The sequence below is a fragment of the Neofelis nebulosa genome, chromosome 4 (genome assembly GCF_028018385.1).
Source record: "Neofelis nebulosa isolate mNeoNeb1 chromosome 4, mNeoNeb1.pri, whole genome shotgun sequence".
In the NCBI taxonomy this organism is placed as follows: Eukaryota; Metazoa; Chordata; class Mammalia; order Carnivora; family Felidae; genus Neofelis; species Neofelis nebulosa.
The window spans coordinates 129100307-129126855 of NC_080785.1; the positions used below are offsets into that span (position 1 = coordinate 129100307).

At 41.0% G+C, this 26549-nt stretch overlaps 1 long non-coding RNA gene across 1 annotated transcript in view; it reads right to left on the bottom strand.

Moving 5' to 3' along the window:
* LOC131509894 (uncharacterized) overlaps nucleotides 1–26549 on the bottom strand; it is an 80404-nt gene that overhangs the window by 37480 nt on the left and 16375 nt on the right. The gene's annotated exons all lie outside the window — the stretch shown is intronic.

The window sequence follows — 26549 nt, forward strand, 5'->3', positions numbered from 1 at the left end:
ATATAGATTTCTCCATTTGTCCTGATAGTGATCTTTATAGCAAATAAAATCTTGGATCATACGTTGTGTTCAATTGTCATAAGCCTCTGGTTTTCTGTAATCTAAAACAATTCCTCAACTATTCTTTGTCGTTCATGATATTGACATCATTAAAGAATAAAGGCCCATTATTTTGTAACATGTTCTTCACTCTGGATTTCTTGGATATTTTCTCATGAGTGGTTTCAGGTTACTCATTTGCAGCAGGAACACTGTAGATGTGATACTATTTTCTTCTCATTGTATCGTATCATAAGGCCCCTGCTGTTGGCTTGTCTCACTACTCAGGATGCTAACTTTGATCACCTGGTTAAGGTGGTATCTGACACATTTCTCCACCGTAAAGATACCTTTTTCCCCTTTGTAATTAATTCATGTTTTGTAAAACTGTGGAAAGACCCTATTATTCATCATATTTTCACTATTTTAGTATCTGTTGACTACGTTAGCTTGAATTCATTGTTACTGTGATACTGTGATACCTGTGGATTTCTAATTCCATCGTTCCTTCTGCGTTTATCAGGTCCAGTCTCCTATAAGGAGTAACTTCCCTTTTCCCTAACTAATTATTTATATCCATATGGACTCGTGGTTTCCTATTTTATTTAATTGGTCATCATCTGTTGTTATCTCTATTTTGATACTCAAAGTGTTCGGTATTTAGCTATTGGGGGTTCCTTCCAGCTGGCTGGCACCTGTGTGCTTTTGGCATGTCCCCATAATTCTTTGAGCACTTCCTACTTTCAGACATAACATGAAGTTCCAGGTCTGTGTTGTTTTTGTTTGTTTTTATTTGTTTGTTGCCTCTCCCCTAGGGTCAGCTATTTCTCTAAGGGGTCTTAGTTCCTTCTGGGGAAAAATGGTATTTTGAGACTGAGATAGGCATGCATGTGTTTACGAAGGTGTTATTGCCTCTAGTTCCTTTCAACCCACAGAGCTGGAAAACCCAAAGTTTTGTACACATTCACTCATGTGTGCATGTGAATATACATACACACACCTATCTTCACTTGTATCCATAACTGTATCCATACCTTTCACATCAAAAATAATGAGTGGTTTATGACCTCCAATTGTTAAGACCTCCAGTTCCAATTTAACAGAATAGGATGTATTCTAATTCTTACCCTTTGTTGTATTTGTAACTCCTTCCTCCAATAATCTGAAACATTGCTACTGCTATCTGCAATCTATTATCTGCTTAATTCTAGTTTACACAGAAAGTAGTTTCAAAATTACTAACCTATAACTCTTTGGGAACAAGAAAATCTATTAAGTACAGGTAATTTTTGTTAGTAATTTCTTTATAGTCAATCTGAGGAATGCCAGTCCAAATACAATGTTCAAAAAAATACAAACTTTTGACAAAGCTTAAAATATATCATATCATTTTCTCCACCCATGAGCAGTGATTAAGAATAAATGATCGAAAGCACCTTACCAACATTGAAGGCAGTCATTCTCACACACACACACACACACACACACACACACACACACAAGCAAAACAAGTTTACTAATTAAGTTTTTAAAATGTTACTCTTATCAATTGTATTTTTTATTTCTCTTGCAAGAAATTATTGGATGAAAAATGATTTTGAAACCCCAAATATCTTTTTGTGAATTGGCTTGAATATAATTAGCAGAGTTAATAGCCCTGGGATCTTACCAAATATTGAGAAGACCAAGCAGTGGGAAGGCTCCTCTGGGAGGGCTGGGTGAAGAAGTAAGTTGGGGTGAAGCTCTTTCGCATACATAAGCTATCGCCAAAGAAGCCATCTTTGCTCCTTCTCCCCACAACAAACTCCAGGCTATGTGTTTTGGTTCTGGTGGCTTCTTTATCCCTTGCCCTGAAAATTCATTTTAATCTGAAATTACTGAACTCAAATGTTGGGCTGGAAGCAAGGCCACCTACACAATAATTTGCCACCTATTCTAATCCCCCTTCGGCACAGTCATTCGGTAACTGATTTTCACGGGAAACCAATGCTATTCAAAAGTCCTACAGCTCTTGCAAGCTTAGTAATAAATATTAAATGAAATCACAGGTATATGAGAACTAGCTTTAAAGTTCAAGCAGAGGATTCATTGTAAGCAAACCACATATGCCTGGATAATGCCCTGGGTTTTTTCAACAGGGCCATCAAGACTCATAAATTAAAGGACATCAAGTCAGTTCTCCTTAACTTGCTTATATTTACATATAAGGCTGTTGATGATAAAGCTTCCTGGGTCTTAAAACACCATCCCCAAATCTTAAAACACCACCCCAAAATCTACCAAAGCCATTCCCAAACCCAAACTATTCCCTACACACTTTAAAGGGTGAATTCTACAGTAGGTGAATTCTATCTGAATTTAAAATAAAACAAAAAGCAACTATGAAAGCCCTTCCAATGATAAAAACTAAACTTCATAGCTTGGAAAGGATATGGCAGCACTATGAAGCACAACCTCTTATTATTTATAACACATGAGAAAACTGAGGCTCAAAGAGGAAAAAAAAATGCCCAAGAATATGCAGCTAATAAGTGGACAAACCTGGACTCAAACCTACTCTTTTCCTTTCCAAAATTCAGGATTTTAACCCACACACCATGACTCCAATAAAGACATACAAGGTGGAACCTGTTGCTAAGTCATGGCAAGCCAACATAGTGTCCCATCAGGACAAGGCTTTGCAACAGGAATGATTCAATCACTCAGGAAGTATTTTCGTTGACATTATAATGAATAATTGGGCTGATGGTTTGGGGATTTTTTTTTTCTCTTCACAAGATTAACCACTCACTTGACCAGACTAATCGACTCAACCAGTAAGTTCAGCATCATGAAAATATACTCCCTGAACTGAGATTCAAAATATGAAATTATAGGATATATTTAACTGCCAAAAAGTATAATAAAATAAAGTGGAGTTTGGGGCTGTGGATTTATAACAAAGACAGTGGTAGTCACTATACTGGTCTTGAGCTGCTTATACTGCTTCCCGCACATTAGTGTGCACACAGATCACATGGGGATGCTGCTGAAGTACAAACTCTGAATTGGTATGCCTAGGGTGGGGCCAGAGATTCTGTGTCTCTAAACCTGCTTCCGGGAAATGCCAATGCTGCTCATCCAGGGACCACATTCTGAGCGGCACGGGTCTAGTAGTATTCCCCCTATCGCCCCAGCACGAGGATTATCTGAAGCCTCCATGAAAACTGCACAGCCCCAAGATCTACCCCATCCTGCTGAATTAATATCTCTAAGAGAGAGGCCAGGGAAGCTAAATGTCTATCGGGCACACAAAGTGACTCAGGTCATCAGCCAGAATTCCTGGTCTGGACAACTCTAAAAACCAACCCTCGGACTATGAATATACTATGCATATACAGAAGCAATTATCAATTTTTAAAATCCAAGTGTTGGCCTCTTTCAATGTGTTGCATCAACTGATCTATGCTATTTATGCTTAGTGATTTATGAGATCTCATTATTTAATGAACTATATGTATATTAGGCAGTCTTAGTAACATGAGCCCTGTCTGTGTCAAAGACCCAGCCATAAAATTTCACTTGGGAATGGATTAAGGCTGACAGATACTATACATGTGCATGCTTGATGTTGATATGTATGTATGGCTAGGGTTTTATTTGTGCAAGAAATGTTAGCTGTCCAGCAGTTAAAACTGGAGGTGAAGAAGGAAAAGAATAAGCAGAAAAGTTATAAGACTTTACAGCATCTACATTGACAAAACCAGTAAATATTACTACTATTTGAGTCTCTGATGCAAAACAGTTGTTTTACAGATTGCCAATCCTATTTGAGATGTGCCAGACTCTCCTTGTTTCAATCAGATAATTAAATGCCCATCTTGCAATTAGCAACTGATATATAAATGTACACACACACACACACACACATGTATTACGATTGCCAAAAATGTTTTGTAGAAAACCAGAAGGTGTATTTATGGAAGCTCTTTTTAGGACTTGCCTGCTTGGCTCTGGACCATTTTCCCACCCCAAGGAACCCCATCCTTATAAAATAGAATTGTTGGAATTAATAAAATTATCTACATTCAATTACTTATGTTATACATATACTATTATTAACTGTATTCTTCTGAGGCAAGGGGGAAAAAAACTACTTTCTGGTATGTAAGTTCAAAGAAATGGACCTCTTACCAGACGTGAGCAGTTGTCTTGGGAATGCAGATTTATGAAAATTGATAGCTTGTCTTTGTCTGGCAAAACAAAGTGCCTTTCTTTCCCACTTTGTTTTCTCCCTGTGTAACAGAGACCAATTTTTTTCCCCTTTTTATTTTGGGGGGGTGGATGTGAAATTTAAAATTAAACATACCTCTTAGGCCCACTGCAAGGAAGCGTCTCTGGGGTCTCTGCAACTCCTTTGAGCCCCAAAGAAAGAGACGTTGACCTTCAAGTTCAAGCTAAGATGAAGATTGAAAGCAAATATGTTGGGGTAGAAGGAGACAGATGTTCAGATTGTATGTTGAAGTTGATGATGAGTAAACAGGTTATTATAAACAAAGCCAGACGGCTGGATGTGGTTAGAGAGTGTTTATAAAAAAATAAGTCAAATAAATAAAATTTAAATTCTCTTTTTAAAAATGAGAACATAGGAAAATGCTGAATGAAAATAACTGTGTTCTATTTTGGTATCAGGGAGGCAGTATCCAGGATTTTATATTTTTTTCATTTCCATAAATTGTACGTGCATTGCGCTTACCTAGGCTTGCTTAGCATATGCTAAAAATAATGAGAACTTTTCATCTCCTGGAACGTGTCACATGTTCCCCCAAATACCCTGCTTTCAGTTTCGGGGCAGGGAGCAGGACTGCTAAAAAGGTAAACAAGCAGCTGAGATAACACTACAAATTTAAAATGTCACTTGAACATACCCATTCAATAAAGAGACAAAGGGGCCACGATGGCCTTTTTTTCCTGCCCTAAAAATCTGGAAAGCAACTGGGTTTTCTATCACACTTTTGGGGATTTGAACAGCATCCAGACATCTGTAAGATGTGTATTTTTAATCACATCTGACTTTCACTCCGAAGCCTTATGTACCAAAACTTGAAACTGCCATGTGGCCTACAAGCCTGTAAAGGGACCCCGCCCCCAAACATGTGAAGTTTCCAAACGCATTTGTTCCCAATTTCCACAGTTTGGGTTAGAGTACTTCCATAGGGCTCCCTGACTCTTGGAAGACTGGAAACCTGCCTTGATTTGGCTATGTTTCTGCTAGCTGCACCTTCCCCAAAGACTTGCTTTAACTCTCTTTCTGATCTGAGTAAATGTTTTTTTCATATGCCTGGAATGATATAATAATTTCACCACTAAATAGAGAAAATATTTGTTGAGCATTTATTAGGTATTGAAGTCAGGGAGGTGTGGTGGACAATATTGTGCCTTTTATCACTGAGCTTGGTGTCTAGTCAAGAAGTAAGACACAGGCAGGTGAAATGGTCAATAACAGTCAAAGACATAAATAACTATATGGAAAAAAATATAAAACAAAAATTAAGTTTCTACCAATTGCCAAAAGATGAAGGATAAAAATGGCAGAGAGAGTATCACATAGGGTGGAGATGCCAAATGAGCAAGGGATTATAAGAGGTTGACCAGATGTACTGATTTGGCTGGGTTGTGACATACTATCGGTTCCTTTCATATATGAAAGCATCCCAGTTTGCATGAGAAATTATGTGGTCACACCCTGTTTATGGAACACCAAATTTAGATACAAGGAAGAGAGTAGGGAGGATATTCCAGAAGGAAGCAAATGAAGATTATGAGCCAGATCAAAGGGAGAAGAACATATTAGTCATGTGCCAAAGCTCAATGACTAAAGCAATATGTTTAGCAATCATAGAAAAGCACAATTACTACCAATCCATTGCTTCGCCAAGTTATACAAAATGATACTCTGGTATAAAATAGAATAAACAGAAAATAGAAATGAGAGAGAAAAGAGATTGTCCTGATTTCTCCCACCCATTGTTCACCATTGTCAATATCTGACTGGATGTCATCTGAGAGGTTTATTTTTCTTTGCGGATGTCATCCAAAATAAGGCATCACATTGTCCATATTGATCTTAAATATGTCTTATTTACTCAGTTCCTTCATTATGAATATCTGTCTATATCAGACAAGTTCCTAAGTAGGATATCTGGGACATTGAGGGTATAATTTGTGCTATTATAAACACAGCATTGCAGTGGATATTCTCAGAGAAAACCTGGGTTTAGTTATTAGATGACTCTCAGATAATACAGTATTAGTAGCACAATGTCTAAATAGATTTTTTAAATAATTTTTAAACTCACAATGGAGAAAATGAGTCACACAGGTCATTAACCTATTGTCATTTTGTTCCCAAATGACCAGAAAGAATAATTTTGACAGCGCTCTGATATTTCTCCATTCCCATTACAGCCATCTTAGTGTTCCCGAGGTACTGTGATAGCCTCTTCATTTGTCTTATTTCCTCCACTCTAACTCTGTCCAAAATATTCTCCACAATGTAGGAAAACAAGCTGCTTGAAAATATTGCCCAGATTATGCCATTTCTCTGATGAAAACCCTTCAGTGTGTTCCAGTGAAACTCAAAATCTAAGCTCCCTAGCATGATGCTGCGTGATCCAACCTGTCCCAAACTCCTGCCCGTCACCATTGCCCTTCTACATTTCAGCCCGAGTGGCCACCTTCCAGTTCCTAAAGCAAAAACCAAGCTCTTTCCTGCTTTCGGGTCTTCACACATCAGTTCCTGAAACATTTTTTTCCTTTATAGATTGGCTCCCTTGTAATTATACTAATTTGTTTCTAACTAGCATATTTTTCAAACTTTTTCAGTAGACAAGAAGTTCTGCGGTGAGACTAATGAAGTTGGGTTTCTTTTTTTCACAGCTGATGTAGTAGTGCTCCTAATAAGGTTGATTGGCATATAATAGGTGCTCAGTAACTAATAGGGAAGTAGATTCATGATGAATGACCTCAGTGGCCATGGACCCAAAGAACTTCCCCAAATTAAACCTGTGTTCTCCTTTTTTTTTTTTTTTTCAGCATGACATTCTTAAAAATCTAGCTAACTGTAGTAAGTATATAAGCACTGTTGGTGGGAGATGGCCAATTCCAGAAAGGGAAGGGCCTGGAAATAGACTAATGTTATCAATAAACTACCTAGAGTCTGCATCTTAGATACTCCTTTAGTTCGTGCATAAAGTTTGTTGGCTGAAGGCCAGGCCAAGGCCCAAATTGAAGCAAGCAGTCAGAACACTACCAGCATGACTTTCTGAAGGAAAGAAACCCTCTGTGAGCAGAAGTTACCCCAGGGGCTGGGATGAGTGACACAACACAGCCGGCACAGGATGACCAAAAGGATTAGCTGGGTCAAGGCATCGGCCAGCCAAAGCAGCCACGACAGGCCCAGCAGATGCCAAGGAGCGATCGTGTGTCACCTCTGCTCATCCCCATCTGTTCGTTCGGCTGACCCTAGAGCTGGCCCCGGCTTTCTTTCCGAACTCCCAGGCAGCTGGGATCCGAGGAAAATGAGTATCATGCAAGAGTGTTTAGCAACTGTGTGTCTGATGTATGCTCATAAGTCATGGAAATGACCAGGGTGAGGTGTCAGCTTACAATTTCTACATGCTTCTCCTTACTACAAAGCCCACCCTCTATAGCCAGAGAGAAGGCAGAAATCTCTACGCAGGTAATTTAGGAGATAAACAAATCTGCAGGAGCTGGCCAGAATTCTCTCTTGGGCCATGCCTTTGCATTTCCCCAGGCTCACTCAGACTGAGAAAGATCTCCTTGGGCCCACGGCCTCTAGGTTTTGAGTGGCAGCTTAAAATTGATACTCTGCAGTTACACTTCTGTGTGACCTCAGGCAAGTGTCTTAACTTTGCTAAGCCTCAATTCTCTCATCTACAAAATGGGAATTTCAGCCCATCGTGGCTCTAGAGTGAGGATTAAATGACACGAAAAATAGCTGAGGGCATGTTGAAATGTCTGATAAATGATAGTTGCTTTAATTATCATTGATACAAAGTGTCCAAGGTTCTTCAGTCTTTAGAAAGAAGTCAGGGGTGCCTGGGTGGCTCAGTTGGTTAAGTGTCCGACTTCGGGTGAGGGCATGATCTCACAGTTCGTGAGATCAAGTCCCACATCAGGCTCTCTGCTGTCAGCACGGAGCCCACTTTGGATCCTCTGGCCCCTTCACTCTCTGCTCCTCCCCTGCTCATGCTGTCTCTCTCTCGAAAAGAAACAAACATTAAGAAAATAAATACAGAGTATGCCCCCCAAATTCCTGAGGCTTTGGAATCATTCTGTGACATTCATCTTGCTCCTGCACGTCATCTAGTCTAAGATATTCTCTCAGATCTTCCCTGGTCAAATACTTGAGTATCTTCTTCTATCTCATCTTGAATGCTAACCTTGATCAGTTGCTAATGGTTGCCTGGAGTGAAAAAGTATGCTGTGATCCACTGGCAATGTCTGTCACAGGCAAGCATTAGGCAGAAAGTGACCTGAAGTTCTGATATTTGCTATCCATGAAGAGCGGGCACCATTATGGTACCAAATTTCCCTTACCAGGATGGTTTACATTCCTTCCGAAGGACACTTCTGCCCTTAGCAAGAGCACTTACCTCTCCAGTTTACCCAAACACTCCTGTATGGCCTCTGTTCCCTTTTCTTAAAGACTTTGCCCCTGTTGGCAGCAAGAAAAAGGCAAAACAGCCATATGCTACCAAGTATATTTTTCCTTTCCAGCATTTCTTTGATTCTCTTTCATGAATCTGAGTCATCTCTCCACACCCACCAGCAACCCCAGCTGAAATTACTGTTTTCTTCAGCACTTCAACTTTTCATATCCTTGGAACCTGCTTTCTGTCTGGTTCAGAAGCCTTTGGAGGGTGGGGGAGGGCACCCAAGCCTTCTCTCCGACAGAGATTTCTTGCTGAAATGTATTTTCTCCTCCACATCAAAGTCCATTGGAATTGCAGAAACCTCAGCCCATCAGGGGTTAGATACACATATAAATACATCCATCAAATTCTCTAACCCTGGCCTTTATCAAGCGTAGTCCTTTATGGGGGCATAAGAGCACATTTCATAAGGCAGTTGACATGGTCAGTGGCCCAACACCCTTGAGAGGCGACAGCAGACATTTTCCTCTGCATTGCCTAACCGTGCCTGATGCCCAAGCTGCACTTTGTGTTCCCGCCAGGCCTGTGCACCCCATTTCCAACCATTGCTCGGCTGAGGCTGGTTTAAGGAGATCTCACTGAGCAGCAAGAAAATCTGTGCGCAGCAGGATGCAGGCCACAGGTTCTGCAGCAAAGGAAATTCCACTGCAGAGGGAATGTCAGCCAGCTCCAGAAGAGCCAACTTCTTAGGCCGTCTGGAAGCAGCCAGAAAGTCGAGCTGACAGACAGATCTGAGTAAGCTCCCTGCAGCAGGAAAAACCCTGGCAGCTTTTTCTTTCCCAGCTCTTGCCACAGTCAGGAAAAAAGAAAAAAAAAAGACCAATATCGTTATGTCTACAGGACAATTCTCAAAGCTTGAATCAAAGGGAGCAGAGAAAGGAAAAGGGAAGCGTCTTGTTTCAAGTATAGGTTCCCATGTACACGCCAGCCCTACCATGATAGTTACCCCTCGGGGCCAAGTGGAGGACTCTGAACTTTAACCAACACAGGCGCATGTGGACATGCATACACATGCTGAGGTTCTTATGCACAGTGAAGTTTTACACTGCAAAGAAAAGGTTAACTAGTCAACTATAGAACTACCTTGTTTTTCATGGACCAGTGAAGAAATGTGTTTCTTGATTGCTGAGTAGAAGAAAGTTTCATAGCACCGACTTCCCAGGGGCAGGAAATATTTTCAGCTCTTACTCTTCCCGTGACAGCTCTTTTGTTCTGGGGTCTCTGCTGTCCACATGCAAGTTCTGCACCATTCTCAGTCGGAAAGTTAAGACCCTCCATCTATCGTTATATTCTTAGATGGATACATTCTACAGCAATATCTGCTGCTGGTAAGACCCAATGGGAAAAACAGGTTTAAATCGTATCAATAACAGTCCCTCTTTAAGCTTATGAGGAAGCTGTACTATTTGTTCCCCACTTGTAGTTATTTCCTACCTGCCTTTATTTTACTTCTGGTTCTTTTTGGTTGCAAATAACAGAATCTACTAAAAGGAGTTTAAGAAAGGAAAGAAAGAGAAGGAAAGAGGGGAAAAGAAAAAGAAAGAAAGAAAGAAAGAAAGAAAGAAAGAAAGAAAGAAAGAAAGAAAGAAAGAAAGAAAGAAAGAAAGAAAGAAAGAAAGAAAGAAAGAAAGAGAACAGATGCAAGGAAGGATGGAAGGAAGGAAGGAAGGAAGGAAGGAAGGAAGGAAGGAAGGAAAGGAAGGAAGGAAGGAAGGAAGGAAGGAAGGAAGGAAGGAAAGGAAAGAAGGAAGGAAGGAAGGAAGGAAGGAAGGAAGGAAGGAAGGAAGGAAGGAAGGAAGGAAGGAAGGGGATTTTAAGGTACCAAGGGTAATTTAGGCACTCAAGGTAGGGATTGAAAACCAGGATCTTGGTAAACTTCGGTTAACTGTAGTAGACACAGTTGACTCTCTGCCCAGTATTCTCCTTTTCTGACCTTCTTCAGAGAGTCCCTGCTCCTCTCTGCATCAACCCTTTCCTTGCAGGGCCTGGTGGCCTCAGAAGAAGATCAGCCCAGCTCCCATTGTTGAACCTGAGAGATCCAAAGCAATGACTCCCTAGTGGGTTTCTAATTTGTAGGATCCCCTGTATTTACCATGAAATGAAATCCAGAGATACATATCTTATAAAATCAGTATGATTCCCTAACTGCTGTGTAAAAGATAGGTAGAAATTTCACATACTAAAGTTATATGCATTTTGATCAGAAAATGCCCAGGCATGACTGACTCCACAAAAGTACATAATAAAAAGTTGAAAGATTGTGCTTAAGTGAAGGTACACTATGAATTTGAGAATACACCAGGGCACGATTGACTTTTGGGGCTAGATAATTACTTGTTGTGGGGAATGCCCTGGGCTTTACCCATGATGACAGTGACACCTCCATTGCATTTTCCAAGCAAACAAAAATGACTCCAGTCATTGCCATTGGGTGGTGGGCACAATCAGATCTGGTTGAGGACCACTGGCAGAGGGTGGACCTAAGTTGTGGGATTTTTTGGTTACTCAAATACAACAGTATGGGTGTCAGTGATGTGATTTTCTGAAGTGGTGACCATTTCCTAGTAAAGTTCCAAATAAGGCATAGTAAGGTATTTCCTCTTTTCATGCAGTGCCAGCATTCTTGGAAAATCCAGTGGGTAGGAATACTTTGCAAAACAATGCTTTATGTTTATATGTAAATCACGGTCATCGAATGCACTCAAATAATTAGAAACACAGATGTTTCCATGTGCAGATCAGGTAAGAATATAAAATGCTTTGGAAAACAATCTGGCAGTTCTTCAAAATTTTAAACATTAGGGGCACCTGGGTGGTTCAGTGGGTTGAGTGTCCAGCTTCAACTCAGGTCATGATCTCACTGTTCATGAGTTCAAGCCCCACATTGGGCTCACTGCTATCAGAGCAGAGCCCGCTTCGGATCCTCCGTCCCTCTCTCTCTCAGCCCCTTGTCCACTTGCACTCTCTCTCAAAAATAAAAATAAACATCAAAAAATTTTTTTGAAACACAGAGTTACCAGTATGACCAAACAATTCCATTCCTGGGTGTATATATACCCAGGAGAAATGCAAACATGTGTCTATGCAAAAACCCATGCCAGTGCATGAATGCCCAGTCATTGATGGCAGCCCCAAAGTGGAAATAACTCAGATGTCCAACAACTCATGAATAAATGAACGAAATGTGGTATATCCATGCAATGGAATATTATTTAGGCTAAAGAAGTGAAATACCACTGCATGCTACAACACGGATGAACCTTGAAAACATTATGTGGAGTGAAAAGAAGCCAGTCACCAAATCCATGTATTTTGTTCTATTTTTATGAAATGCCCAGAATCGGCAAATCTTTGGAGACAGAAGTAGATAAGGTGTTGTGTGTGTTGGGACAGTGGGGGAGGCTGAGTGATTGCTATGGGGATTTATTTGCCGGGGGGGGGGGGGTGATGAAAATGTTCTAAAATTGATTGTGATTGTAGTTGCACAGCTTTGAATAATCTAAAAAAAATCGAGTGTTTTAAATAGGTGAGTTCTATGGTATATGAATTATATCTCCATAAGGCTATTATATTTTGAAATGTCCCGCAGATAAGAGGACAATTCCTTATTGTATGACACTGTATTATAGTCTCCTTATACTTTGCAAGACATTTAGCTTCTCATCCACTTGTTTTTCCAAATCATTGTGAAGAAAATAACAACCCCTTCTATATCCTCACAAGGCTAGTTTCAGCCCTGTGGGAAATCATGAATAATTTACATTTTACATAGTAAATTCCTCCTTTCCAGTGATTGGTTCAGGAATTCAGACTTAAGCCAATCAGTGAATGTTTTTAGACTATATGGTCACATGGCCTGTGCTGGCCCAATCAGACCAAGAAAATCCTTTCATCCAGTGGTTTGGGGCAGAGTCTGCTTTTCTCTCACTGAGCTCCAGCAAACACACACATAGTCCTAATTGCCTCTGACAGCCATCTTGAGATGCTGAGTGGAACCAGCTGTAGAATGAAGCCCATGGTGTGGATAGCAAGGCAGAAACAAAGAATCTGGGATTGTTGCTGAACCACTAATTAACCAACTCTAAAGCCCAGCCTTCCTTTTGATTTTCTGTTATGCGAAATAATAAATTTCCTTATTGTTCTAACCATGTGGAGGCCTCTTTCCTATAACAGGAATCAAAGTGGACAGAGGACAGGGAATGAGATATGCTACTGCCCTAAGACAAGCTGAGGTCCCAGAACATCTGTCCCTTCATGGGAAGAGTTCCAGCTCTGCCCAGGAAGTGCAGGAAGTGGAATCACCCACCTCTTCAAAGGAAGGAAAATACCAATGAGTGCCCCAGGTGTGAGGACTAGGGTTCAAGGCCAGATTTTGACCTAAAATTGGAAATTGGCAGACCAGGTTGATTAGAAGACCAAGGTGGATAGAAGAGCTAAAGAAAAATATTCAGCTACAAGGATAATCAGAGTTCATCTCTGCCTTTTCTGGCATTGGATAATAGCTTGTAGCTATTCTGAAGCTTGCCTTTTATTTATTTGAACAAACTTATTTCGAAAATAGTTGTTTTATGACCTTTTATTGACAAGTACGATATCTGAAGTCTTGATAGTGTGGCTTTTGCTTTTTGTTGTTTCTACTGGTTCTCATTCTTGGTGTCTGGTTTCTTTATGTGCTTGTCCATTTTAAACTGTATATTATTCATTGTCCTTAAAAAGAGTTTGTAGGGATTCTATGTGACTTAAGTTGAAGATGTGATCCTCTGGAGACAATTAGAATTGCCTCAGCCACATACCTAGATACATAATCAGTCCTGGATAACCTTAAAGGAAATTTCTGGGTTGAATAATGATGGACTTCACAACTGAGGAACCTATCATCAGCATCAGCAGCTGTATTCCTACCATCACTGTGCTCCAATTCTGTACATGCATGGGTCTAAGTGCTTCCCATGCATTATCACACTTAAACTTCACACTTAAATGATACAGGTTTTGCATTTATTCCCACAGGACAGAGAGAAAGCTAGGGCACAATACGTTAAGGAATTAGTAAACCCAGTTCATATAGCCAGCTAATGGCAGAGATACTAAAGTCTTGTAACCTAAAGCCCAATACTCTATAGCCCACTAAGATCGTGAATACTTAATAAATACACGTTGGTGGTGTTCATCACTATAAGGGTATTGTTCGTATGAGTTTAAAAAAGGAAATCGAAATAAAGATACAGGTTGAGCTGGATTTAGGTTTTGAGACTCCAATCTCCATTATCTCCCTACACTGTGGATGGATTATGTAGGCCTGAAGTGGAATACCAAGCAGGATGTAAAGATGCAGAGTCAAATGTTATACATAGAACAGTAGGGCCGCATTCCAAAAAGAATAGACCTCCGAGGATCACAAATACCACTGAATTCACAACTAAAATGTAAAATTAGTTTTCAGGAAGAGAGAAAGTTTTGCAGAGGCACTGTCAGTGACAGCCTGGATAAATTATGTGGGAACAAAAAATGGAGAGAAACTTCTTGGATGTTCAGGCTAACATGAGGACAGAGATTAAAGATGAACTGAGGATTCCCAAGTGCAACTTTCTGAAGAAGCCCATTATTCCGCTTTACTACTGAGATGCTCACTGGCCCTGGGGACCGTGCCCTCAGTTGCCCTGGAGGCTGCCAAGGCAGGTAATTAAGCCACTGGGCCCGGTGAGCCAGTGCATTGTCGCTGTGTTAGGTCTGGCCTTCCTCCTTATTCCCCCAGATAATTGAAGTTGATTCCAAACTGGACTCCAACCTCCAACTGACAGCAAGATCCTTCAGGGCAGGGACTGTTGATCTTTTCACCATTAATCCTGAGCACCGTGACGACAGACTTACCCATTGGTTCAGACCACAGTTACTTATTAAGCATCTGATGTCACTGATGACATAATGGTAAACAAAATCCTGCATGGTCCTTGTTCTTGTGGGGTACATGGTCTAGTGAGGGATGCATGATAGTTAAATAATAAAAGCCAGATGCATAGTTATAAATTCTGATTAATGCTATAAAGGAAAGGAAATCCGGACATTGAGAATCTGATCTGTTCTGGGGGCATCAGGGGAAGCTGTCAATAAAAAATGACATTTGAGCTAAGATCTGAAAGATATACAGTTTACTCAAGGAAAGAGGAGAAAACAATTCCAATGAGAACTATACGTACAAAGGCCCTGTGGTCAGAGGAAGGGTGGCCAAGAATAGTTGATCAGTAAAAATTGGTTATATGCATGAATGGTTGGTTCAGAATAAAACTAGGATCTCTCTGGCGCTTACCACATGGTGGCTATTATTCTAAGTGCTTAATTCATATCAACTCATTTAACCTCCACCACCAACCTATTGGTAGGTGTTATTATGTCTCCATTTTACAAGTAAGGAAAACTATTGCAGAGAAAATATATAACTTGCCTAAAGTTACACAATTAAACTGTGACACTGAGATTTGAACCTAAGAATCTGGATGAAGTAGAAAAGCATGGCTTTCTTGGTGGTCTATAAAGACCTTAGAAATGGGGCATGTGGGTGGCTCCATCAGTTAAGTGTCCGACTTGGGCTCAGGTCATGATCTCACAGTCCATGAGTTTGAGCCCCACATTGGGCTCTGTGCTGACAGCAGCTCAGAGCCTGGAGGCTGCTTTGGATTCTGTGTCTCTGTGTCTCTTAGGATTCTCTCTCTCTGCCCCTCCTTTACTCATGCTCTGTCTCTGTCCCTCTCAAAAATAAATAAACATTAAAAAAATAAAAAATAAATAAAGACCCTAGAATCATATATATCATTAAATGGAGCAAATAGGATGGGCTGAAATAGTGAACATTGGTTCTAAAATTGAGTCTGTGAGATTCAGGAGCAAAGTCCTTTGAAAGATATGAGCTACTCAAAGGAATATGGAATGGGATTCAATAGACAGTAAGGTTTTTTAAACTCAGTTAAAAATCCCTTTATAAAAAAACAACTTAAACTCCATAAATTTTCTTTTTTTTTTTAAATTTTTTTTTTTTAATGTTTATTTATTTTTGAGACAGAGAGAGACAGAGCATGAATGGGGGAGGGGCAGAGAGAGAGGGAGACACAGAATCGGAAGCAGGCTCCAGGCTCCGAGCCATCAGCCCAGAGCCCGACGCGGGGCTCGAACTCACAAACCGTGAGATCGTGGCCTGAGCTGAAGTCGGTCGCTCAACCGACTGAGCCACCCAGGCGCCCCTAAACTCCATAAATTTTCAATGAAAAGTATAAAGAAGAGTAAGACAAAACTATTGTTAAATAAGCCAAAGAAAAATTTAAAATTAAAATATTAGCATAATCAGCACTATTTCCTTTGAATATTTTTTTCTTTTCAAAAAATTTTTTAATGTTTCTTTATTTTTTTTTTTAACGTTTATTTATTTTTGAGACAGAGACAGAGCATGAATGGGGGAGGGGCAGAGAGAGAGGGAGACACAGAATCTGAAACAGGCTCCAGGCTCTGAGCCGTCAGCCCAGAGCCCGAGGCGGGGCTTGAACTCAGTGACCTCAAGATCGTGACCTGAGCTGAAGTCAGATGCTTAACCGACTGAGCCACCCAGGCGCCCCTGTTCTTTATTTTGAGAGGGGGAAGCACAGTGCATGTGAGGGAGGGACAGAGAGAGAGAAGAGAGAGAATCCTAGGCAGGCTCTGCACCATCAGCACAGAGCCCGATGTGGGGCTCAAACTCACAAAACCGTGAGATCGTGACCTGAGCGGAGATCAAGACTCAGACACTTAACCGACTGAGCCACCCTAGTGCCCGCCTTTGAATATTTTTTTAAGTCTGCCTACCATAAACATCATAAACACCATTTCTCCCTGTATTTTCCCCCTCTCTACAATCTGTAAGTGGACTCCAGTGATTTCTGTCTCTTAAGTGCAAGATACATTGAGAATTGGGAAACCCTGGAAAACCCCTCATTGCTTCACAGTAATAAGTAGCAATGAGCCCCGCTGGCAATTCTGCATGAGCGTTAGGAGTATTTCCTCTCTAATGCTCATAGCCGCATGAATCCAAAATCCAAGCGAATTTCTAAAGTTGTGGGGCTAGGCGGGCAGGCATTCACTCTGCCATTGCCAGGTACCATTACACACCCACCGTGACTTGTTATTACCCCAGGATCCTGCAAGTAAGGTTTGCCCTTGAATTGATGTTTTTAGGAAGTTGAACATTCTAAGGTACTTGAGGCTGCTGGTTTATTTTAGAATCTTTTCACTCTCTCTCTCTTTCTCTCCCTCCCCTCCCTCTCCCCCATTCCCTCCCTCTCCTTTGTCCTCTCCTCCTTTCTCTCTCTTGTCCCTCTCCTTGGCTCACTCTCTTTTTTTTTTTTTTTCTTTTTTCTTTTCTCGATTCTCTGCCCCTCTTGGCCACTCTTGAGAGCAAGCACTGGCAGGCAATGAATCAAAGTGGGCTATTTTTGCTCTCTCTGTGAGAATGTTTACAACATATTGAAAACCCGGCCTGTGGTTTAACATTGTGTATATTTTCAGAAAAACTGACTGGTTTCCAAAGTCAGTGTACGACTGTGAAACCCACAGACAAGCTCTGTGCATGGGAGCAATGTCCTGTCTCTTCATGCTCCCGCTGCACCAAAGATAGGCCCACACGTGTAGAACCAAAAGCATAAGGCTTCTGACCAGGTTTATTTCCCAACAATGCTGGTTTCATGACCAGTGGCTCCAAGTTGTAAAAGAAGAAATTCAAAACTAGCTATGTATGACCAAGAATTCTAAGAAAACTCTATCTGTGGCCTAATTAAATTATTCCTCCTTCCCACCCAACCAAGCGGCCCCCAAATGTTTTGGATGCAGGCACCATTCCATTAGAATACAGTTAATCTTGAATATATTTTACCATGAAATATGAACATAGTAATTACAGAATTTTCCATTCACTGTCCCCTATCATATTCCTAGCATATTGGATTCTCTTGGAATAGCATTTAACTGTTTTCATATGGGCTTCAGTCGACATCCTAGAACATTTGAAATGGCCAATAATTTCACTCCACCAAAACTTAGTCAAATGCTTTCTCTTTTGTATTTCTTCTTTTTTTTTTCCTACAACTCCAAGTTTTAAAATAAGATTAAAGCCAACCTAATTTTCTAAGCACCTCCTGCTGATTTATCGGCTGATAGCAAGTCTGAGAGGTATTCAAGCCAATTAAACTGGCTCTCAAAGTTTTGCTCAGTGGATAAATATGAGGTGGAAATGTCCAGGAGATCTTTTCTTATCTGTAGCTACAATCAGAGGGAGCCTCGCAGGCAGATTGGTATTTGTCAGGGTGGTAGGGAAATGCCCACCGGTGTTCATTAAAAACTGTCCTGGCAACAGCCCTTCTGAACAGGCAAAAACTTCAAGCAGAGACGTTCAAACAGTGGTCAGTAGACAGAGAGGGGCCCAAACGGGGCCTGCTGGCCTGCTTTCTAAGATCAAGACTCACTTTCCTCTGAAGTTGCCATTCTTAGCACTGTATTAAGTCCTTGTTTTGTGAGTGACTTCTATTGTTTAGGTGGTGTTCTGCTGGCTCACAGCGGGCAACACTGGGCCTGTTGTTCCAATTCCTTTGGAGATTCTGTAATTTAAACAACACGGAGCGTGGGCCAGCCCCAGAGTTATAGCCTCGTTTAACTGGATTTAGAAAACTGGTTAAACTAGGCTACAACTCACTTGGTCTCAGACCAGCTGTTGGTGTGTTATTTTTGTTTTTGTTTTTCTTTCCCCTCTGTTCAGAATATAAGTTCACTCTGTTTAGAAAAACGGAAAGAAGGGGTGCCTGGGTGGCTCATTCGGTTAAGCGTCTGACTTTGGCTCAGGTCATGATCTCACGGTTTGTGAGTTTGAGCTCCGCGTCGAGTTCTGTACTGACAGCTCAAAGCCTGGAGTCTGCTTCGGATTCTGGGTCTCCCGCTCTCTCTGCTCCTCCCCCCTTCACAGTGTGTTTCTCTCTCTCTCTCTCAAAAAAAAAAAAAAAGAATAAGAATTAAAAAAGAAAAATGGAAAGGATAAGAAAAGGGAGGATGACAAGTATGTTGGGGACATTTATTTGTACTGGTGCAGCAGCAGCAGTCTTACCTTTAACAAAGAATGTCTTTAAAATGTCCAGCGTTTGTTAATGGCCCTGGCCCCCATACATTACGATCACCTGTTGGGGTCTGACTTCACCATCAGAGCAGTGGTCCTCAAACTCCACAGGGCATCAGAGTTCCAAGGAGGGCTTGTTAACACACAGACTGCTGCCTCCCCCCAGGGGCTGCTGATCCACTAGTTCCAGTTAGGGCTTGAGAGTTTCCCTTTCTAATAAATTCCCAGGTGGTTGGTGCCAATTCTGCTGGTCTAAAGAAGACACATCAAGAACTACTGTATAAGACAGTGAGTTCCTTGAGGGCTAGAATTTTCTCATTCATCTCTGTATTCATAGCACTCTGCCCTACACCTGGCCCAAATATGCACTCCAATAAATGATTAACTATATCTCTTCATTCAACTAGTCGTTATTCAGTTACCTGCTGTTCTAAACACTAGGGATTCCACAGTAAGACAAAGATGTTTCACAAGCTCACAGTTTCCATCCTAATAGGCCAGTCAAGGAAATAACAAATTTATAAAATGATTTCAGTTCCAAGCACTATGAAGAAAATTAAGGCAGAGCACAAGGAGGGAGGGTGATGGGGTGGAGGTAACTTTAGACTGGGTGTCAGGGAAGGCCTCTCTGAGGAGGAGACATTCATGGAAAAATGAATGAAATAAGCAAGTCATGGGAAGATCTTGCAAAGGAAGATTTCAGGTGGAGATAACAGCAAGTACAAAGGCGCTTAGGCAGGAGTAGGTTTGAGATTTCCAAGATAGAGCAACTCCAGAGTGACAAGACTGAAGTGAGTTAAAGGGACAATAGCACATGGCAAGATCAGAGAGGTATCAGGAAGGCTCACGTAAAGCCTCAAAAGCGATGGTAGGAAGTTTGGATTTTATTTTCAATTTGCTAAAATGACAATAAAAGGTTTTGGCTCAGGAAGCAATATTCTAATATTATTTTTAAGGCCATATTGGAAGAAGCAATGTAATCAAGGAAGCCAGAGGGAGGCTACTGCAATAATCCGGGTGCACAGTGATAACTTAGACTAGGATGTTGGTGAAAAATGAGACAAAAAGGAATGAGATTTGAGATATATTTCACAGGTAGATCCAACTGCAGTTGTTGGTGGATTGACTTGTGAAAGAAAGGAAGAAATCAATGATGACTCATAGTTGTATTTTTTTTAAGTGAATGGGGCTGACATTTGCTGAGTTGGAGAAAAGTGAAAGTTCTATTTGGGACAAGTTTTGAGCAGCCATGAGACATCCAAGGGGAGGTGTTGAGGGGCTATATGAGACTAGAGCTTAGGGGAGAGGTCCATGTTGGAATAAAGATTTGGGAATCATCACTGGAGAGATGGTTCCAAAGCCACATCAGTCAGGGTATACATGCAGAGAGGGAAGAAACGAGGATCAAAGGCTGAATCCTGGAGTATCAACGTTTTCAGGATGGGAAAGGAAGGAAGAGCCTTAAGTCCAGTGTTTCAAGAAGGAAGGAATGATCTAATGTGCCCAATGTTGCTAAGTGATCAAGTAAGACAAATCCTGAGAATTGACCATTGGATCTGGCAAAATGGAGGTCCTGGACAAGAACAGTTTCAGTGAAGGGGTAGGGACAAAAACCTGACTGAAATGGATTAGGGAAGAATGAATGGTATTTGAGGAAGGAAAGACAGGGAGTCCAATGAGAATTTTTTATAAAAGAAACAGAGACATGGGCAAGTAGCAGAAAATGGGTGTGTTGACTTAGGAGGGTTTTTAAAGATGGGAGATTGTTCACCTTTGCTGAGCCTATCCAAGAGAGAGGGAGAAATGGATTATGTAGGTAGGAGCAGATTCACCTCCAGGAGAGAACTGCTTGAGGAGGTGAAAAGGAAAGAACTCAGGTAGTAGGTTTGCCCACATACAACCAGAGGGCACACTGAGAACTAGAGTACTGATGCAGCACATGTTTAGGAGCCAATAGGAAATGAGAGTTCTCTTCCACCCCGACACTGGGGAAAGATGAAAGTTTAATGAGCATGAAAGAGTCGTCTAGATAAATAAGACAGTAAGGAAATGTAACCAGGTTGCTGAACTCTGCTTGACATCCATGTCTATGAATGTAATGTGAAACAAGAAACAAAATGAGGCATATATACATGCCAAAAGAATGGTTCCAACATTAGGTATACCACAGAGTGATGGGGTGGGGGTGGGGAAATGACATAGGAAGAGGTTATTGTGAATGAGATACTCATATAATTCATCAAAAATTTCCTCAGCATCTTCTGTATACTAAGTTCAGTCTTTGGTGCTTGGGATACATCAGTAAGCAAAATACAAAGATGGCTGCCTGCCTGGTGCTTATATTCCAGATAGACAATCAACTATAGACATAAGCAGAAGTAAAGCATAGCATTTATTAGACGATTGTGAGTACAGGGGAAACAGGGAAAGCAGATGAAGATTAGGGAGATTGGATACTTTTCAAGGTCAGGTTGGACGTCACTGAGGAGGTGACATTTGAGTGAATACTTGAAGGACCTGAGAGAATTAGTTGTATAAATAACTGGAGGAAGAGCATTCCTGGTAGAGGGATCAGGCAAGTCAAAAGCCTTCAGTGTGCCTGGGATATTCTAGTGACAGCACAGAGGTCATTGTAGTTGGAATGGAACTAATAAAGATGAAAACAGAAAGAGCCCAGGTTGGAGAGGTGATGGTAGGGAAGCAGGGAGGTGGAGCAGGTCTCATCAGGACTTTCTGGGTTTTGTGTGCACTTTGACTTAATGCATTCATGAATAAGTAATGATGGAATAAGATGATGGAGGCTTGGGCCTGGGGATTAGTAGTGGAAGCATCCAGATTGAACCAGCTCCCAGATATGTTTGGAAAATAGAGCCAGTAGGACTTCCCCTTCACAGAGGATGTGTGCTTTAAGAGATGGGCGGGATTAACTGACAGAGAAAGAGAAAGAGCTATTGAAATGTAAGGCAAAGACAAGAGATAGGAAAGGAGTACCTGGGTGGCTCAGGGGTTGGGTGTCTGAGTCTTGATCTTGGGTCAGGTAGTGATCTCACATGTTTGTGAGATTGAGCCCCACATGCAGCTTGATACTGGCAGTGCAAAGCCTGCTTGGGATTCTCTCTCTCTCTCTCTCTCTCTCTCTCTCTCTCTCAATAAACTTTTTTTTTAAGAGAGAGAGACAGAGAGATAGAAATCACCATGAATTGACAGGCTACTGTGGTGGGAACATTTACAGGAGTAGAGAACAGATATAAGGAAGGAAGGGAAGGTTGGTTTGGGTTCAAATGCCAAATGCCTTCATTGTGGGTTAGGAATTTCAGACCTCATCTTATCTTTAATGGGAGCCATTGAAATGTCTTGAGTATAGGTAACATGATAGAATTATGGAATAGGGAAGCAAACTGGGCCCTGGTAGTCACGGTGGTCACTCTCTTACCTTCTCATGTCATGAGTGTATAAACTAAAGTAATAGCAGGATTATGTAAGGGTGGGGAGAACAGACTTTAGATCAGGCAAACATGGGTGGGATGCTGGCCTCATCCAATTTTCCATGGTCAAATTATTCACCTCTATGAGTGCCCTTTGCTAATCTGTAAGGTGGTGATAACCACACCTAATTGAAAGAGTTACTGTGGGCTTTAAATGACACAGTGAACATTAAATTCATATTCCAATACCAGGTGCAGAGTAAATACCCCCCCCAAAAAAAAAACGTGACTATTCTTAATAGTTCTCATTTCAAATGGAATTAAAGGAATGAATAAGGATCAAAAGAGTAAGGGAAATAGAAAATCACCATTAGAACACCACACCAGTAATTAGTCTGTAAGACCCAACAATGAACATTAAAACTGGTAGGCAAAGAAAAAACTGAGGAGACATGGTGTATTTGTACAGTCTCAAAGTATTTCCTCTAAGATATTTATTAATTTCAAAGAGAAAAGTAGCAACTTTACAGTGGAGAAACCCAGAAGACATATTATCCACAGAATAAAGATGGACATTGCCACTGTCACAAATTAGAGGAGACTAAGGAGAAATGACAACTAAATGCCATTGAAATCCTGGAACTGAAAAGAAGGGGAAACTGTAGTTTGAATAAAGCCTGTAGTTTAGTTAATGGTACTGTACTAATGTCAATGTCTTACCTTTGAAAGTATATGATTATTGTACAAGATATTAATATTAGGGGAAGCTGGGTGATGGATGTAGGGGAATCCCTGATACTATTTTGCAACTTTGCGATAAGACTAAAACTATTTTTAAAATAATTTTAAAACGTAAATGGAAGAAGTCGCCTTTGAAAAGCATCACAAAAAGTTGTCAACAGTACTTTCTGATTGGTTGGTTTTGAAGAGGGAAGGAGAGGGTGGTGGGTCAAAGCTACCTTGAAGATTTTCCTTTGAGGCACTGGGTTCAGAATTGGAAAAGCCATTAGTGAGGACCTCCATATGTGAGTGTGAGTGGTGTGAATGTGTGTGGGCAGGGGCATGGGCATGTGAGTGTGTTAGTCAGGGTTCTCCAGAGAAATAGAACCAACAGAATGCAATAGGATATATTTCTGGAGAGAGAGAGATTATAAAGGGGGGAGGAGAGATTATAAAGGGGGAGATAAGAGATTATAAAGAGTTGGCTCAATTGATAAGACTAAAAAGTCTAAATGCAGAGGATCCCATGGTATAATCCCTGTCCAAGTCTGAAGGCTTAAGAAGCAAGAGAGCTGATGGTGTAAGCTCCAGTCTGAGTCCACGTCCAAAGGCTGAAGATGACTGACATCCCAGCTCAAAGACCATCTGGTAGAGAGAAAGAATTTATTCTTACTCAACCTTTTATTCCCGTTAGGTTCTCAATGGATTGAATGATACCCAGCTGCACTTGGGGAGGGCATACTGCTTTCACCCATCTACTGATTCACATGTCAATCTCACCCAGAAATACCAGCATAGATACCCCCAGACTAATGTTTAACCAAATAGCTGGGGACTCACATGCTCCAGTCAGGCTGACACATAAAACTAACCATCACAGTGAGTGTATATGTGTGTGAACATGTGCACATGCGTGTATTGGAGGAGGGGAGAGGAGATCACTTCCACTCTAGACGTGTGCCAGTGTCTTCCAGGCAGCAAAATAACGGAGGTGTGAGGTGAGAACATAGAAGGTATGGGGCAGAGAAAGCAGGATAGGAATAAACTGAAAAGAGTATTTGAAGACAAATGTAGAGACAAGATCCCTAACAAAAGAATTTACAAAGATATGAGGAGACCTCAGTGACTAATTGAATATGAGAGACTTTCCATATAAAAATGAAAGAGTGGGGCGCCTGGGTGGCTCTGTTGGTTTGGCATCCATCTTCAGCTCAGGTCATGTCTCACAGTTCATGAGTTTGAGTCCCATGTTGGGCTCTGTGCTGACAGCTCAGAGCCTGGAGCCCGCTTCAGATTCTGTGTTTCCTTCTCTCTCTATCCCTCCCCTGCTTGCACTCTGTCTCTCACTCTCTCAAAAATGAATAAACATTTTTTTTAAAAAAAAAAGCATTCAGAGAATGACAGAGAAGCGGTCATAAAAGGGGGGAAAAATCAAGACTGTATAGCATTGTAGGAACAAAGAGAGGAGACAGCTTCAAGGTCAAGCCAAACTTGATGAGTGCTGTGTCAGACCAGGTAGAAAAAGGACTGAGAAAAAGTCATAAGGGTTGATGAGTAAGAGGCAAAGGGTGATTTCCAAGAAGACCATCTCATTTTACGAAAGTATATAAAGGCCAAAAGGGTAGGGAGAAGTGGGGAGGTGACCAGAGAGGTAGTTTCTAGATCTGGAAGCCATAAGTAGGATCCTAAGTAGGTCTTCAGGCTTTAAAAGGAACTAGGAAATCTGATATTCTTTCACCTACTTTTTGAGTATTTGCCTACTATGTGCTCAGAGCAGCCGACATACAATGAACAAAAGCAACATGCTCACGGCCTCTGGAAAGTTTCCGTCCTAGTGTATTTTGCCCACTGGCATCCAGGCTTCTCAAAAGATATGCTAACACAGCAAGCTTTGAATTTTCTTTCTGGAAGAGATTGAAAAAGACCCTGGAGGAATTAGCAATAATACATCTTTTTTTAACTCATTGCTAGTATTGTGGTTGAAATGACAATGATGTATATTATGTGATCCAAGCTTTGAACATTTGATCCACAGCTCAATCTTCTAGGCGCAACTTATTTTGTTCCTGAGTTTGAGGAAATCCGTTCTTTTGTTCTCCACTAAAAACAAAACCCATGACACTATGCTTAGTCTGGCCAGACTTCCAAATTTCCCATCATGAACTTTATGAGTAATACACTTTCTTTGAAAACCTCACGCATAATTTGCTGAGTTTCATTTTACAAATAACAAAGAACTAGCCTAATAAGACAACAACATGTCATTTTTTATACCGGGCAATTCACAGTTCACAATTTTGTCCTGATCTGTAGGACAAAATTTATACTTGGCTCAACTAGAATAAGTACAATTCACTTCTCATCCTGAGGTGGCAAAATGCATAAACAAGATCAAGGAGTATTCACTTCTGAGGAAGATCTTGATTCACATGAGCAAAGTACATATATAGCTTCAAGGAAAAAACCTCATCCATTTGTAGAGCCTCAATATGCAAATTAAACATCCAGGAATGGAGGAAATCTAGATAGTTTATCACTTTCCTGTGGTCTTCAAAGGCTTTTAACTGTTGTTTTATTGTCTTAAAAGTCTCAATAAAAAAGAGCAGGAGAGTTCAGGTTAGGAGTTCATATTGGTCTACAGGAATTCTATAACCCTAAGAGAAATGAGAAACTCCAGTGTTCTCAAGAAAGGATATCTCATCTCCTATAAATTTCCAAGGACAAAGCAACAGTTTTTGGAAATGCTGGCCCACTCACTATTTACTACTTACAGCTTAACCTCAGTCAAGTTACTTAACCTCCCTGAGCCTCAGTTTCCTCACCTGTAACAAGGCAATGACATACTACCTCTTTTTTTTTCAACGTTTTTTATTTATTTTTGGGACAGAGAGAGACAGAGCATGAACGGGGGAGAGGCAGAGAGAGAGGGAGACACAGAATCGGAAACAGGCTCCAGGCTCCGAGCCATCAGCCCAGAGCCTGACGCGGGGCTCGAACTCACGGACCGCGAGATCGTGACCTGGCTGAAGTCGGACGCCTAACCGACTGCGCCACCCAGGCGCCCCACTACCTCTTATTTCGTATGGTTGTGTGACTATTTAATGAGATCATTTATAGCACAGCCCCAGCACGTAATAAACTGTCAAATAATAATTAATTTTCTTACTTTCCCTTAAGAAAGATTTGACACAACTTGTTCCATTTATTCATTCTTTGGTCCTTACCACCAGAACCCTAAGCAATGAATCTAGCTGAAGAAACATTTCCCCCCCTCCCTTATACATAGGAATAACCAATGAGATATATGCAGAAGTATTGGACAGGGACAGCTGGAAGAACCCTTTTGCTGTGCGGTTCTCTAGGCTCCTACTCAGTAAGCTGACACAATGGTTGGAAATCCAACAACCACTTGTGACTTACAGATGGAAGTTAAGCTTCGAAGCTGGCAGAGGAAAACAATGGGGAAAGCTGGATCTACAACATATCTATAAAGCTTCCATAACACCCCTAGACTACTATTATCAA